This window comes from Glycine soja, chromosome 10 (genome assembly GCF_004193775.1).
Source record: "Glycine soja cultivar W05 chromosome 10, ASM419377v2, whole genome shotgun sequence".
NCBI classification, from domain to species: domain Eukaryota; kingdom Viridiplantae; phylum Streptophyta; class Magnoliopsida; order Fabales; family Fabaceae; genus Glycine; species Glycine soja.
In genome coordinates, this window is record NC_041011.1 from 12,333,076 (window position 1) to 12,346,915 (window position 13,840).

The 13,840-nt window shown below is 32.7% G+C and overlaps 1 pseudogene; it reads left to right on the plus strand.

The window, feature by feature from the left end:
* Window positions 1-994: 994 nt before the first annotated feature.
* Window positions 995-10,336, plus strand: LOC114371414 (annotated as a pseudogene).
* The last annotated feature ends 3,504 nt before the right edge of the window (window positions 10,337-13,840 follow it).

The following is a 13,840-nucleotide window of genomic DNA, read 5'->3' on the forward strand; positions in this document are numbered from 1 at the left end:
TTAATAATATTTTTTTTGAAACTAGCAGACTTTGATTACACACGGTATAATCAAGTAAGATTTTAATTACAATTTAAGTGGTGTGAGTCACGTGCTGATTGCCATTTCATTATTTTTACTAGTTTTAAGAGATTCAGTTCATTCCCTTTATATTCCTCATTATTTTTATGGGCTTATTTTCCTATTCCTTTTAATGTTTCCTTTTCCTATCACGTTTCTCTCTGTTGAAGTAAAATAGAGAACACAATTAACAAAAATTGCAGAGCAAACAAAAATCGTATCATTTTCACTTCAAGCTTTGATAGAGGTAAAACTTCAAAACCTTGCCATTTTTTTCTTTCATCTTTTTGTTCCTTTAACAAGTTTCATTATGAGTCTTGATTTAGGCATGTTCAAGTTGGTTTTGTTACTTGGTGATATATGATTTCTATCAATACTTTTTTGCATGTCATTATAACTATTATATTTAGATAGCTTTTTCATTAGAGGCAATGTAGTTTTGGGACATCAATTTTAATGGTTCCTCTTGTTGTTGTCCTATGTTGTGTCATGTTTTAATTCATATTTTTACTATGTTTAGCATATGTCTTTTCCCTTGGAAATTAGTGCACCAATAGCATCCACTCATACAAATGATAATGAGGTGAATGTAAGTTCCTGCAGATTCAAGTCAAGTAGAAGCTAACAATCAAGAAAATGAACATGAAGAACCAGTTGTTGGGAGAAAGAGGAAAAAAACTTTAGTTGTTTGGAATGATTTTGATGAAATGGAAATCTCCCCTGGGTGAAGAAAGCTGTTTGCAGATACTGCAAAAGTAAATTTGCTACTGGTGGAACTGGGTCAAGTACTACCCATTTGAAAAGACATTCCAAAAGTTGCATTCAAAAGAAGGCTAAAACAACTGCTGAAAGTAGACAACCCACCATTCCATTCTAGCCTTCAAATTCAAATAACCCTTTTATGATTCCCAGTGTTAGATACTCTAACGAAAAGATGAGGGAAATAATTGCAACTGCTATCATGGTTCATGAATATCCTTTTAGTGTTGATGAAGATTCTATTTGGATGTGGGCCTTCCAATATGCAAACCCTGATTTTCATAAGGTTACTCATAAAACTGCAGGAAATGATTGTTTGGCACTGTTTGAGATGGAGAAGAAAACATTGAAGAAATTGTTAGAAAGTGTGAGCAAGATCGGTTTAACTACATATATGTGGAAATCTAGCCATCAAGTAGTTGAGTATATGGTTATTACTGGACATTTCATTGACGCGGGATGGAATCTTCAAAAAAGAGTTTTAAGTTTTGTGAAAGTGCCTGCTCCAAGGCGTGGTATTGATGTTGTTGATGCTATTTTTAAGTGTTTGAAAACTTGGGGGATTGAAAATAAAGTTTTTTCAATATCTGTCAATAATGCTTCTTACAATGACTCATGCATAAGATGTCTCAAAGAGAATATATCTCTAAGTTGTAAGTTATTCCTTGGTGGCTCTTTGTTTCATGTTAGATGTTGTGCTCACATATTGAATTTGTTAGTGCAAGATGACCTTAGTACAATTAAGGATATCATTTTCAATATTCGTGAAAGTGTCAAATATATTAACCACAACGATGCAAGACTAAAGGCATTTTGTGATGTTGTTGAGCAAAAACACTTGAAAGAAAGGAAACTTGTTATTGATTGTCCAACAAGATGGAATTCAACCTTTAATATGTTGTCAACTGCTTTGAAATTTAAGACTGCATTTGCTTCTTACAAAGAAAGAGAGCCTCACTATAATTATGCACCTTACAACTGCTTTGAAATAATGCTTCTTACAATGACTCATGCATAAGATGTCTCAAAGAGAATATATCTCTAAGTTGTAAGTTATTCCTTGGTGGCTCTTTGTTTCATGTTAGATGTTGTGCTCACATATTGAATTTGTTAGTGCAAGATGACCTTAGTACAATTAAGGATATCATTTTCAATATTCGTGAAAGTGTCAAATATATTAACCACAACGATGCAAGACTAAAGGCATTTTGTGATGTTGTTGAGCAAAAACACTTGAAAGAAAGGAAACTTGTTATTGATTGTCCAACAAGATGGAATTCAACCTTTAATATGTTGTCAACTGCTTTGAAATTTAAGACTGCATTTGCTTCTTACAAAGAAAGAGAGCCTCACTATAATTATGCACCTTTACTTGAGGAGTGGAATCAAGTTGAGAAAGTTTGTAAGCTGCTGGAAGTTTTTAATCTTGCTACTCATGTCATCTCAGGTACAATAACAAATATTTTTTTTTTATTTTATTAGATCACTTTGGTATCCCTAAAAGTCTTTAATATAACTATTATTTAAACGTAGGTAGTGAGTATCCGACTGCAAATTTGTATTTCGCAGAAGTTTGGAAGGTTAAAAAAATACTTGACAAGGAGATTGAAGATGAAGATCTCTTCATGAGAGAAATGATAGGTCCAATGAAGAAAAAGTTTGACAAATATTGGGGGGAACGTAATATGTTGATGGCTATCGCAAGTGTTTTGGATCCTAGCAAATTTCATATGGTGAGTACATGTTTTCCCTTGATATATTCTAAAGAAGATGTTGATGAGAATATAAAGAAGGTGAAAAGTTCATTTGAAGAATTGTATGATGAGTATGTAGGTCTATGTTTACAAGAGTCTACGTCTAGTGTTGTTAATTTAGATGATAATATTTCATCATCCTCCCAATTGAATACTTCAGTTGTCACTGGTTTTGACGATATGAGCATGCTACGTGAAAAGGAAGTTGTTTCTCCTATAAAATCAGAATTGCAAGATTATCTTGATGAAGGTATTTATGTTCCTAACACTAATTCCTTTAGTGCTTTGGACTGGTGGAGGAACAATAACATGAAATATAAGATGTTGTCTAAGATGGCTGCTGATATACTAGCTATTTCAATTTCAACTGTGGCATCGGAATCCACATTTAGTGCTGGAGGTAGAGTAATTGATGAATTTCGCTCTAAATTAAACGAAGAATCTGTTGAAGCTCTAATTTGTGATGGAGATTGGTTTCGTCAGAAATATAATGTGAAGAAAAAATCAAAGGTTAATATTACTTATTATAATTTTTATAAGTAATATTTAATCATTTTTTAACAACTTGTTCATTTATTTATGTAGTGTTTTTCAGTTTAGTAACTAACATATATGTATTTTTCTTCTTATTTTGAAGGCTAAAAAAGAAGAGATACAAATCACACTGAAGTTTTGATTGTCTGTCTTGTCTGGTTAGAAAGCTTGCATGCTGCATTGAAATTCTTATGGTGATTATGTATGATTTGGAGGAGCTAATGATGAAATGACGTTACTATTAATTTTATTGGTAGATATTTTATGTACCAGTTCTGTTCAAATGGAATGGAGATGTAGGCCAAGTATGAGGTTCTCTTTTGTTTTGGATTATTTTATATCATCTGGTAATTTCAGTTTATATTATTAATATATTTGTAGGATTACCAACTAAATTAACGTTAGATTAAAAATTAAGCCAAATTATATATTAAGGCCTTGTTTAGCCTATTATAGAAGGTGTATTATTTTTTTTTGGTAAAAACAACTATCAAAGAAATATTAAAGGTTTAATGTGAAGAAGTCTTTTAAAAAGGCTATCAAGCCAGACTAGGTTTTTAAAAAGGCCAAGCCGAGCCAAAATAAAAGTCTTTGATAGGCTATAGGTCAGGCTCTAAAAAATTCATTGTAGGCTAAGCTTAGGCCTTTTAAAGCCTGGCCTATTGCCACCCCTACTTCTGAAGAACTATCTTTTAAAAAATAAAAAATATATATCTTTTATATCCTTCAACCCTAAAAATAGAGATTGTCAATGAACTTCCATTCATGATATTAATCAAGTATTCAAGAAGCATAATTGTAAGATTGACAAAATGGACTTGGCTAGATAGGTTGGCTCGGGCGGCCTGCAAGTAGGGTCAGACTGGGCTCAAAAGAAATCAACTTGAATAGAAACAAGCATTTTTTGCTCAGCTTATTTAGCCCAACGAGCCAAATGGACTTGGACCAGACTAGCCCGATTTGTAATATATAATAAATATTAAATAAAATATAATATCTTAATACAATTTATAGTTTCAAATTACAATTTATACTTTTTTAAAGACAAAACATAGTCATTAAACATAAGATAAGTGTACACAAGAAGTGACAACTCCAAAACAACATTATTAATTTGAGTATTCATTAAACATAATTTAAATGGCTTTATCAATACTTGTTAGGCAGAACAAATGCATAATAAATATTTTTTTGCCATCGTTTAGCATGATTTGTTAATTTAGATAGCATTTTTTGCTTGATTTTGCTTTCGCAAATGCAGAATCGGATATTTGATAAATTTACTCCATCTTTCATCATATGTCTCAATATGATGTACAATTAATAAAACAAGTAAAAAAACAATTTCTCTTTAGCTTGACATCCTAATTCTGACATGCATAACATTTTCGATATCATATTTCTTATCGATGGCGCCAAAGCATAGGTATAATAATGGTCCATTTAACAAAGTATGATCAAAGTATGATCCATTTAACCAGGTGTCAACATTGATAATTTTAGTCAACAAGTCAAGTTATGTCTTGGTTCGAGTGGAATAGCATTCCTTTTGTGCATGTCCATGGACTTTTGTAATTTTAATTTTGCATGTATTGTGATATATTAAAACAAGAAGTCAGTGAAAATTTTATAACTCGGTCAAGATTAACAACAACTATCAAGAACATAGATAACCATGAGCATGCAAATCATCATGATACGGCACAAGCCAGGATAAAGAATAAAGATATCAGGCAGCACAAAGTTAATGATCAGGCTCAGAATATTGATTGTAAGCAATTCAAAATATTATGTTCCAAATTACAGTTAATAATTTTAATTAGTTTGTTGATTTAGTAATACAATATCCATAATTTTTTTCACACAAGGACAAGCAAACTATAAGGTACATTCAATATTATGTGAATCCATTCCACATTAAATAAATTCCACTGAACTTAGATTCAATTCACTTTTTTAGTCAATATTCGTGATTCATCAGAGGATGAGAGTTCTGAATCAACACAAGGTACCAATTAAAATAGACTTTATCAAATTAATTTTCAACATTATAATGCTATAATCTAATCTAAATGCAATTTTCATGGGCTGTGTTTCAGTTTCTTCACCTGAGAACCAAAATTATATGTCCTCAGCTAATGAGCCCGCAATTAATAGAGAAGGTAACGATTAATATTGATAAACACTATGTTATTAGCTCACTGTCGAATATCTTTCACTCTACAAAACTACTTTTGTTTATCGTGTTTCAATTTACATGTTTTCCTAAAACATTTTCAATGACCAACTTCACTTTGCCATATATCATTAAATTATTTCAGGATATTCTGATCTTGGTGATCAACTCATGCAGTGTAGTCACTGTAATGCAAATATGTGGTATGATGAAAGAGTCTCAAAAGATAAAAGAACTACAGATCCAAGATTTAGTTTATGTTGTGGAAATGGCAAGGTTGAACTTCCATTGTTACAGAATCCACCTAAATATCTCTACCAACTTTTGTATGATCATGGTACATCTGATAGTAAAAATTACCAACAGAACATAAGGACATATAACATGATGTTTGCCTTTACTTCTGCTGGTATTAAGTTTGACAAATCAATTAATCATTCAAGAGGACCTCCTACAATAAGAATTCAAGGTCAACCATGTCATAGAATAGGTAGTATGTTACCGATGCCTGGGAAAGAACCAAAATTTGCACAATTGTATATCTTTGACACAGAAAATGAAGTGCAGAATAGGATTAATGCAATAAGGTAGTTAGTATTTCATTATTATTATTATAAATGCACAACATTGATCAACAATCTTACATTTAAACAGGATTCAATTGTTTATTCTGCATTACTAATCTTCCAACCATCGTATATATAATTGTTTATTTTGGTCAGCAGTTCACATAATCAAATTCAAGAACACATTGTTTCACAACTTAGTGAGATGCTAGATGAATACAACGTGCATGCAAAAACTTTCAGGATGGCCAGAGATAGATTACAAGATGTTCAAGTGAATAATATCAAGTTGAAATTGATTGCTAATCGTGATAAAGATGGTCGTACATATAATGTACCAACTGTTCCTGAAGTTGCAGCACTAATAGTAGGCGATTTTGATGCAAATTCAAAAAGAGATATTATTATTGAAACTCAGCATGGACAACTACAAAGGATCCATGAATTACATTCTAGCTATCTAGCTCTACAATACCCTCTCTTATTTCCTTACGGAGAAGATGGATATAGACCTGATATTCTACATAGCAGTCGATCAGATGGTAAGAAAAGGAAAAGAAATCGTCTTACAATGAGGGAGCGGTTTTCTTATAGGCTAAAAATGCAGATCAAATGAATCTATGACTTTGTTGAATTCTAGGAGACTATTCCAACAATTTGTTGTTGATGGCTATACTATGGTTGAGTCAAAAAGGCTTTCTTACATCAGAAACAACAAAAAAAAACTTCGAGATGACAAGTTTTGTAGCTTACAACAGTCATTGGATGATGGAAGTAGGAGAGGCCTAAATAAAGGTAAAAGAATCATTTTGCCTTCAACTTTTGTTGGCAGTCCGCGCTATATGAATCAACTTTATTTTGATGGTATGGCCATATGTAGCCATGTGGGCTTCCCAAATATGTTTATTACTTTAACATGCAATCCAAACTGGCCTGAAATCCATAGATTGCTGAATCCGTTGAATCTGAAAGCAGCAGATAGGCCAGACATAATCTCCAGAGTCTTCAAACTAAAGTATGAACAAATGCTTATGGACCTGACAAAGAATCACATGCTAGGCAAAGTTATGGAATGTAAGTTGATTCTAAGTTTGTTGAATTTATATTATGTGTGACATTGTTATTTTACACTGCCAATATTAATCACACAATCATATCTAATAACTTTAATTATTTTCTATTAACAGACTTACTAATAAATTGCAGATATGTATACAATAGAATTTCAAAAACGAGGCCTACCTCATGTCCATTTGTTGCTTTTTTTACATCCTGATAACAAATACCCATCCTCAGATGAAATTGATCAAATTATATCATCAGAGATACCTTCACAGCAAGATGATCCAGAACTGTATTCATTAGTAAAAAACCATATGGTTCATGGTCCATGTGGAAGTCTGAATCCTCGATCTCCATGCATGAAAAAAGGCAAGTGTAGTTGTTTCTATCCTAAATGTTCCAACCACATACTGTTTTAGATGCTGATGGTTTTCCAGTCTATCGTAGAAGAAACAACGGTAATGCAATTGAGAAAAATGGTGTTATAGTTGATAACAAGTATATTGTACCTTACAATCCAAGATTGCTCAGAAAATACCAAGCGCATATCAATATTGAATGGTGTAACCAAAGCACTTCTATCAAATATTTATTTAAGTACATCAACAAGGGATATGATAGGGTGAATGCTATTTTGATTGATGAAGATAACGATCAAACTGAGAATGGTGGCACCCATAATGATGAGATCAAAGAATATCTAGATTGCATGTATTGTTAAAACTTGATCTCTAATTTATCTGATCATCATTGTTATAACAACTAATTTTATCTTCCTAACAAATACATATGTCCCTGTGAATCTACTTGGAGAATCTTTGGATTTCCAATACATGGCAGAAAACTTGTTGTTGAAAGATTACACTTCCATCTTCCAGGCCAACATATTGTTCTCTATAAAGACCATGATGATATTGATGATGTATTGTCTAAGCCAAGTATCTCTGATTCAAAGTTTATTTCATGGATGAACACCAACCAAAATTCTGTTGAAGGGAGAAATCTTACTTATGCAGAATCTGTTTCTAAGTTTGTATACAATCAGAAGAAAAGATGTTGGCACCTTAGGAAGAAAGGCTATACCATTGGCAGATTACTATGGGTTCCACCAATTACAAGGGAATTATTTTTTTTGAGAATGATGCTTACCGTTTGTAAAGGACCTACCTCATTTGAGGATTTAAGAACAATTGATAATGTTCAGTATTCTACATATAAAGAAGCATGTTTTGCTATGGGATTTTTACAAGATGATAAAGAATTTATTGAGGAAATCAAAGAAGCAAAAGATTGGGGTTCAGCACATTATATAAGAAAGTTATTTGTGTTGTTACTTTTAACTGCAACAATGAGCAAACCTGAACAAGTTTGGGACCAAACTTGGCATTGGATGGCTGATGACATTGTCTATAATTATAAAAAATCATCAACAAGTCCAGGTTTATGCTAATTTCCCATCAGACAAATCAATATTGATACGACACATAATTTGACTTTTTTCTCTTTTGTGTATTAGCATTGCAGCTTGATGATAGAACTCTTCAAAATTTGGTCTTGCTTGAAATTGAACAACTGTTGCAAGCAAATCAAAGATCGCTAAGAGACTATCCTTCAATGCCATATCCAGAGGATGCGAATTGTCCAGCTTATCTAGACAATAGCCTTATATTAGCTGAACTGAACTACAACAATGAAGAACTTAGATCAGAGTTTGAACATCTATTTTCTCACATGACAGGTACATTAAGTACAGAGCAATTTACCCCTCTGAAAATTATTATGTGCATTTCCTTCTTAGCTTTTCTCATCTATAAATTAGTATTTTAACTTCATTCATTTATCTTTAAATCTAACACCACATATGGATGATTTCATATGAACAAGCTTCAATTTACAACCAGATTGTTGAAGCTGTTAATAAAGATGAAGGTGGTATGTTTTTTCTCTATGGATATGGAGGTACAAGAAAAACATACATTTGGAAAACACTTGCAAGTTCACTGAGAGCTGACAATAAAATTGTAATAATGGTGGCCTCTAGCGGCATAGCTTCTCTGCTATTGCCTGGAGGTAGAACTGCACATTCAAAATTTAAAATTCCAGTTCCAGTTTTTGAAGACTCAACTTTCAATATCCATCAAGGAACTCAATTAGCTGAGCTATTAAATCAGACAAGTCTAATCATTTGGGATGAAGCACCCATGGCTCACAAATTCTGTTTTGAGGCACTTGATCATAGTCTTAGAGATATCATCAAACACAACTCAAAGGACAATACAATCTTTGGAGGTAAAGTCATGGTCTTTGGTGGAGATTTCCGGCAGATCCTGCCAGTCATTCCAAGAGGCAGCCACTCTGATATTGTTAACGCAACAATTAATTCATCTTATCTATGGGATCACTGTCAGATCTTGAGACTGACAAAAAACATGCGTTTACAAAACAACATGCAAGCAACAGATCAAGAAGAAACTGCAGCTTTTGCACAGTGGATTATAGATGTTGGTGATGGTATTATTGGAGATGAAAATGATGATTATGCTACTATCGAAATTCCACAGGAACTATTAATCACAAAATATAATGATCCTATTCATAGTATAATTAGCTCTACATTTCCGGATCTATCTCATCATCACAATGATCCTGAATACTTCCAAACCAGAGCAATATTAGCTTCCACAAATGAAACAGTGCAACAAGTTAATGATTATATGCTTACAATGATACTGGGTAATCATATAGTAAATTATCTTATTTTGTTTTTCATCTTTTAATCAATTTTCCTGGATTTAACATTTTTGGTTGATGAATTTGCTTTTTTATGTCTAAAATATTGATAGGTGAACAAATGGAATATCTAAGCTCTGATTCAGTTGACAAATCCGAAACCATTGAAAGTTGTCATTTCGGCTCACTGACAACTGAATTTCTGAATTCATTGACAACATCTGGCTTACCCAATCACTGTCTCAAACTCAAGATTGGAACACCAATAATGCTATTAAGGAACTTAGACCAAACTCAAGGGTTGTGTAACGATACTAGGTTAATTATCACAAGACTAGCAAAGCATGTTATTGCAGCTGACATAATTTCTGGGACAAATATCGGAGATCATGTTTATATCCTACGAATGTCTATGTCGCCTTCACAGTCACCATGGCCTTTTAAGCTATTGAGGAGACAATTTCCGATAATGCTTTCTTATGCTATGACAATTAATAAATTCCAAGGACAATCACTATCTTCAGTTGGACTTTACTTGCCAAAACCAATTTTTTCACATGGCCAACTATATGTTGCATTATCAAGAGTTAAGTCAAAGAAAGGACTTCGAATTTTAATACATGATCAGGACAAAAAAAATGACTTCAACCACGAATGTGGTTTTCAAAGAGGTCTTTACAAATATTAGAAGGTAAATCCAATTTATTTCCGATTACAAATTTAATTCTAACCATAACTGAATTTGCTTCTTACTCATATGATCTCTGATATACAGTTAAAACATCATCAAATGAGCCAATCTATAATTCATTAATTTTAACAAACCCGTCTTCCTTTGTGGAGTGCATTTTCTTATTTGCTGCATTTTAAATTTTCATCCTTTTTCATGAACTCCAAATTAACCATTTCTTTCATGAATTGCACGAAAGAAAATAAAATGCTTATCTCAATTTAAATGCTACCATTCAGAAAATGAATTATATATGTTACTCTGCCTGTTTTCCTAACTTGATACACTTATTATTATTCTTTTAGTAGAACCATTTATCTTTTCTTAGATAATCAATTGGCCTTGCAAAATATTATCTATGCCAAATCATTATCGACTTCAGCATTAGACAGGTCATTCATCTAATGATGCAAATTGTATTTATAACAATACAAAAAGTTAACTTACTCTTTGTTATATTCAGCAATAAAAATACCTTTTCACCTGCCTCCACCACCACAGTCTTTCATACTTATCATTCTGCCAATTCATGTCCAATCTTTCAACCCAACATTCAATGCTCCACGGTTCCCAAACCACTTAACTTGCTGTCACTTACACCCCCCCGAAAAGCAATGACCCTTCCATCACCCACTACTTTACATTATCAGACCACGGCTCATTTCTCTGCCACCTTCATTTCAACTCTAATGAAATTTTTCTCTCAAAGCGACTACCACCATGTCTACCGCTTCAAGCAAGGTAAGCCTAAACCCAAACCTGACTGCATGTTCATTCATTTCCTGATTTTTCTCTTGCATTTGGTTACATTTTTCATCCATATCCCGAACCAAAATTCAACATCTTGCCATCTATGTTTTCTTGAGTTTTTGAATTCCAATTTAGGACAGACATATTGAACAATCCTGCTTTTGAATCCATCATTGTCTCACTCAACTTTCTTTCCTGTGGCAAAGCCCTAATTCAATTTTCCCTGCTTCTGCTTCATTTATTTGTGCCCATTGTGTTAGGTTTCTTGCATACTACGTTATCATCTATCTTACTCTTTAGATATTAGTAACATTTAAATGTTATTTTTGTCCCTCACACTTTTTGCATTCATGTTGTGCTTTTATCGCAATCCATGTTGAAATTGGACATTTTGTTGATACTAATTCAAAAACCTGTTCCACTCATTCTGATGTTCTATTATTAAATACATAGTCAGAAATTTATATATTAATTTACTTTTGTTCATTGGTAACGAATCCAGAAAATTATTCAATAATTTTGAATGATGCTACTATATTGTCATTGCCAATGAACCCTAGGTAGCATGTCATCTAGAATAACATTTAATTCATGCATGTAGGAAAAAACAACCTATGCATATCCTGTGTGATTATACCCTATCCAAAACAAAACATATACAATATTAAGTTAAATCTTTTTAAATGTCTATTAAATTTCGTAGCATTCTATTACCATTATTTCGAACTATTGTATTAAGATTCTAATTAGTTCAGTTATCTGCACCATCTATTACATTGTTTTTATGATGCTGACTCTGCCCTTTCAAACTTTCTTGCTTTTGGTCCTTCATTACCATTATGAAGTGTATTTTCTTATTTGTTCGATCATATTATCTCTGATATACATCATCTATTATATTCTCTTTATAATCCTGATTCTGCTCTTTCAAAGTTTGTTGATTTAGGCCTTTAATTCGAATCATGAAATGCATTTTCTTATCTGTTCGATCATATGATATTTGTATTTGCTTTTACTGCATTTTCTGATCTCTGCAATGTTTTGTATTCCTTATTTTCATGCTTTGCATCTAGTTTCCTGCGTCTTATATTATATGCATCTTCTCTTATCTTATTTTAATTATCCTAAATTAGAACTATTAAATCCAATTACTACCACATTGCAACAAAACAACAATTTAGACCTGCAGACAATTGAATTAGTCAATATGCATGTTTTTTAAATGCTAAGCCCATTTTTTTCCTCATTGAACTGCAGTTGAGATTGCCTGCTATCAGACAACCATTGATATTGCAGTTTAAAGCTACCTTCCATTGTGACAAGGTTAAATCAAAGCCTTCCTTTCCATATTTTATCCTTTGTCCTTTTGATATTGTTTTCCTTTTTTAAACACTTTTTCCCCATTGCAGGACGCCATAGAAATACCAGGCTTTTATCAGCGCCAATGGCTATCAAATTATCCTGAAATTGTTGAATTTAAGTATGATGGGGAAACCTACGAAATTCTAGTCAGACAACAGAAAGACAAACTTTACTTTGCTGATGGCCTAACAAGATTCAGGACAGAATTGCAGATTTATGAATCTGTCACGATAAATTTCCTGGCCTGCGACCACCCTGCAAAATTTGACCTCCACTTCACTCCACCATTAGACCAGCAGAAATGCAAAAGGTGCCGTCCAACAAGAAAACACATCTGGACATATGAAATCACCCAATCAATGCTAGGCGCACCATATCCACTGGTAAAATATTCATATCCATATATATCTTCCATACAAATATTAATTTCAATGCCTAACTCCTTTTTTTTCCCCTGCAGCAACTTCCAACCTCTGTCACACAATGCCTAATCCACTGTGGTGATCATATGACAATTCTCAGAAGATTCGGACCTCCACTGCAATGGAATGTAGTTGTGCTCGACAAAGGCATCGGTGACAAGTATGTCACTCTCCCTTGGTACAAATTCCTTCAAGAAGGTGATTTTAGCCATTGAGACAAACTCTCATTCTATTACAGGCGTGCTGAGAAGATCTGGGAGGTTGTCATCAGGCGTGCAATTGATTGGGATGATAGTGATATAGATTAGGAAAATCTATGGTGTCATTTTGCAAAACAATGTTTGTTTATGTTTATTTCAGACATCTTTATATTTATCTTCAAACAATTTGAGATTACAACAATTTAATATGAATGTTGCTTCTTTTATCTTTTTATAATGTCTTTTTTATTATTTTTCCATCGAAAATCATTTAGACAAAAGACCCGTGCATGCGCACGGGTTACCGACTAGTTACATATACATGTAACAACATAAATTAAAAGATGCTGGAATATATAACCTAACAGTGTTATTCTTAATTCGAGGGAGGAAGACGGATTCAATTGGATAAAATTTAAAGATAAAGAGATCCAATTACATACTCAAAAATCTAAGGAACTTAATTGAATATTTTTAATAAATTGAGGGATCAAATTTGATATTAAAGGATAGTTATTTTAGATGTGTAGGGGATTGTTTATTTTGGCAAACAATCATCGACCTTATGGCTTTGCCTTGGAGTTTGTATATATGTTTTCTTTCTTTACTTGGGCACTCCTTGTGCTTATCTATTTTAATAAATTTCAGCTTATCTAAAAAAAAAGATGCGTTTGTTTTGTTTTGAAAGGAAATGCTGAGGCTGTTTCAAGTTTAATTGGGATGGCAAGTGATTTT